General features: G+C 54.8%; 1 pseudogene; it reads left to right on the top strand.

The window, feature by feature from the left end:
* The first annotated feature begins 1,548 nt into the window (after positions 1 to 1,548).
* LOC117004481 lies at positions 1,549 to 3,770 on the top strand (annotated as a pseudogene).
* Positions 3,771 to 4,044: the final 274 nt, after the last annotated feature.

The following is a 4,044-nucleotide window of genomic DNA, read 5'->3' as shown; positions in this document are numbered from 1 at the left end:
CCCAGGGTCGGTGAGCAAAGCCTCTCCTCCATCCCTTCCCGTCCTGCGGGAGCGCCGGGCCCGACCCTGCCCCAGGGTCGGTGAGCAAAGCCTCTCCTCCATCCCTTCCCGTCCGGGCCCAGCCGCCATCACCGCGCGCTCCCCGAGCCCGCGCCACAGCGCCCCCTGCAGCCGCTGGGGAGCATCGCACCCGCCCCGCCCGCCGGGAGCCGCCAGCGCCCCCTGCCGGCCGTGCCGGGAACTGCACCAAGGGGAAAGGGCCCGCGGCTGAGAGCTGGGACCGGGCTCCTGCTCTGGGTGCTGTCCGTGCCATTGCTGCTGCTGTTTGCTTTGCCTTCTTGTACATACTAGTAAAGAACTGCTATTCCTGTCCCCATACCTTTGCCTGAGAGCCCCTTAATTTCAAAATTGTACTAATTCAGAGGGAGAGGATTTACTTTCTCCATTGCAAGGGAGGGCCCTGCTTTCCCTAGCACACACCTGTCTTTCAAACCGAGACACAGAGGTTTCATCTTTTATTTTCTGTTTTCTTTGGGTTCTCTTTTCATTATTTTCCCTTGTCACGCAGACACTGCAGTTAGTGGTTTCCTTTCCACAGGTGCCTGCCTCTGACTCGATGTGAACAGCCCTGCTCCAGTGAGCCGCGCTTCAGGAGACTGAATTAGGGGACCAGTCTCTCTGTTCTGTGGCAGCTTTGGGTTTGCAACTGTAGCCACTTGCAAAGACATGCCAACTTGCTCAGGTCCTTTGCTCCCCTCAGCTGCTAGCAGCACCAGCAGAGCCAGTGAACAGCAGGAGAAGCAGCAACTTGCCACATCCGCTGGCGAGTTTTGATCTGCCCCTAGAACTGCTCTGTAGCTCCTGCCTTCTGGAGAGGGGCTGCTTCCATACTATCTCTGCTCCTGGGGACATGCAGTTGGATGGAGGGCGCCAGCTTGTAAGAAAAGGGTGTGATGCCATCTTCTCCTTGTCTTTTGGCCATATGACCACCTCTGGTGGGCACCATTTTGGAAACGAGAACTTCCAGTGTTTCAGATCTCTGGTCCTGTGGGGTTTGTGAGTTTTAACAGTTTGGCATCTAGCAGTTATTTACTTTTTTTTTTCCTTACCTGTCACCTTTCTCTTTGTTAGACAATTGTTATTGCTGCAGAACCCCAGGATCACTAGGATGGGAGCTGCATGGTGCCTACATGGGCTCAGCCAGGGCAGAGAGGCTGTGGGGCCTTCTCCTCATGCATGGGGAGGAGGGTTCAGTGCTAGCATTGAGCACTTGGTAGGTGTAATGTGCACCACCCTGGATGGGGAAGCTGGTGTTTCACCCATGGCTGGGTGATGATGCTTTGCTGCTTGTTCACAGGTCAGTTTGCAGACCCTAAAAGTGTTGCAGGCAGAGAGCAATTTCTTGTAGAGCACATGCTGCCAGCCAGCCCTGTCTGGCCTGAAGTAACTGTGGTAGTGGCAACAGCAGAACACAGAAATAATGTCATTGAACAGTTAGAAAAGGAAATAAATATTGGGCTGTTTCAGTTCCCTCACAGTGGGTGAGCATCTAAGGGGTGTCCCAGGAGGCTGGGCAGAGAGGGTAGGTGAGAAGGAATCCTGTAGTGTTGCTGCCACTGTTCTTGGTGCTGTATCACTGCAGGTGGCACATGGGATGCTGTTCCAGAGGTACACAAAGGTGGTGCTGGCCATGCGCCTGCTGCTGGTCCTGTGGCAATGTTTCTGAACCCTCACAGATGGCACCGTTCCTATCATTTGGGTTCCCTCCCTCCTCCACACCCCTCCTGCCTGCCTGTTGCCCCGGCCCTACCAACAGTTCTGCATTGTTCAACTGCAAGGCAGCCATAGGGCCTCTGCTGATGGGTGCAGACCACGAGCTCTCCTCGGATGTGCTTCAGTGGTGGCTGGTAAGTGACGCAATGAGCAGGAGCTTGTGGGTCTTCCCAGGCTCCCTGAATCTGTTTGCAGCGGGGCAGGGCCAAGAACAGATATGATGGGGATAGAAGGATGCAGAGATCCCAGCTTAGCCCTTCCTCCACCTTGTGCCCTTCCCCTTGGCGTGTTTTGCACCCTTTGCCTAATATCCCATCTGTTTTTTCTGTCCTTTCCCAGGTCTCTGCTAGGAGAAATGGGGCTCTGTCTCACTTTGGTTTAATGCTGCTTGACACTGTGATTGCTCCCCTAGACTCTACAGGATCCCTCAGGTAGTTTCCAGCTTCAGGCCATAATTGTGCAGCTCTTCAATGCCTGCTGGGCCCCGACAGCTGATATGTGGGACCCATCTCGCTGCAGGACTTGTGAGGTGGGAGGGAACTTGAGGCAGCTGAAAAGGTCCAGCCGTGGGCTGCTAATTGATGCTCATGACTAGGTGCTGAGGTGGGTGACCTAAAGGGACTTGGTCTCTCCCCGTCTTCCCAGAACCCTGGCATGCCTATGGTTGAAATCTGTCAACTCAAACCCTGTGATGGCTGATCCTTGTGTCACTCATGTCCAATCTTTGCTGCTGGCTAGGGTGACCTGCTGTCCCTGCCTGGTGGGACCAAGAGCCTGGGACCAGTGGACCAGCAGGCTATGCACCTTTGTTTTGGGACACACCATCCTCCTGTCCTTTAGGGTGAACAGAGCAAATGTCACTGGCTTTGAGCTGGATGTTGGCATGAGAACAACCCATCACTCCATGTACCCAGAGAGTGCAGTGAACCTTAGGCCCAATACACACCTGGTCCATGTCCCCTTCTAACCTCTGGACCTGCAGTGCCTTCTCCACCGGAGAACTCACATGGTATGTCAGCTTTGGGTGATAGCGTCTCTTGTGCTGGAAGCCCTGTGGATGGCATTCCTCGGCCCTGCACTTTGAGGGAGTTGGGCATTGACCTGTCCCCACAGCAGGGCGAGGGGCTTGATATGCTCCTTCCTACAGCCAGGCCAGTGGATGCTGCTGGGCCAGCCCAAGGCGTGAGGGATGCCACTGGGCTAGGTGCTGGCAGACAACAGATACCCTCTGCAAAGAAATGGGCCCCCTCAGCAGCAGGTGTACTACATAATCACTGATTGCCTCTGCTTTTGCAGCACATGTGAGAGTTAAACAGTTTCATCAAAGCTGACAGGAACAAGGTAATGGCTCTGTGGGCTCCAGCTCCTCAGCTGCAGGCAGGACTCTGCTGAGCAGAGAGCCAATGGCTGCACTGTATTGGGCTGGCTGTTCTGTTGCAGCATGGAGAGCACCTGATCACTCCACTCCTCACTCAGGTGTTCATCCTGAGCCCAGCTTTCCTCAAGTACATACATGACACCAGGACACAGCATCATGGGTGGTACCCCTCCACTGGCTACACAGCCCTGCTCTGCCTGCCAGCAGGTGAGCACAGCCAGTGGTACCAGAAGCTGCCACTGTACCTCCCCTGCACTGCTTGCCCATATGCTTGCAGGATGTCCCAGTGTCTGCACAGCATTGGCTCTTGCTGGCATGTGCACAGCCCTCCATGTTTGGCTTCAGAGCAGATAGTGAAGGGAACTGGCACCACTACTGGGAAAAAAACTGGTCCAGAGCCTTTCACAGGACAAGAGTCCCTGACCCTGATGTTGAATTCAGTCTCATCAAGAGACGGGCACACGAAAGCAGGATTGTATTCTACAAGTGATGCATTTCCAAGAAACTGGAGCCAGGTTGTTTGGCTAGGAAGGGGCCAAAGGACACTGCAATTTGCAGGGTTTCAATACTGCTTGTGCTGGTCCTACCAGCTGGGTACTGTGGGTGCCATTCTCCCATGGCAGCAGCGATGTCACATTTAGCTGGACATAGGGTGGGCACAGTTCTGCCCATGCTGGTTGGGAGGGACAAAGGGGAGATGCTGGGGCTGGAGGTGGGCATGGAGCCTGTGAGCTGCTGTGTGTGGCCCTGCAGGGCTGTGAAGCCAGTGGTGAACAGCAGCTGCTCAAATGTGGCTGTCTGCATGACAAAGCTGGTACTTCCACCCACAGATGGCTTTTGGGGGAGGTTTGTAGTTGTTCTTAGGGAAGAAAGATGCCCCCCTCACTGGCACA

Source organism: Catharus ustulatus, chromosome 17 (genome assembly GCF_009819885.2).
Source record: "Catharus ustulatus isolate bCatUst1 chromosome 17, bCatUst1.pri.v2, whole genome shotgun sequence".
NCBI lineage: Eukaryota > Metazoa > Chordata > Aves > Passeriformes > Turdidae > Catharus > Catharus ustulatus.
The sequence above is the reverse complement of the archived record's forward strand: the minus strand, read 5'-3'. Positions and strand labels throughout refer to the sequence as shown.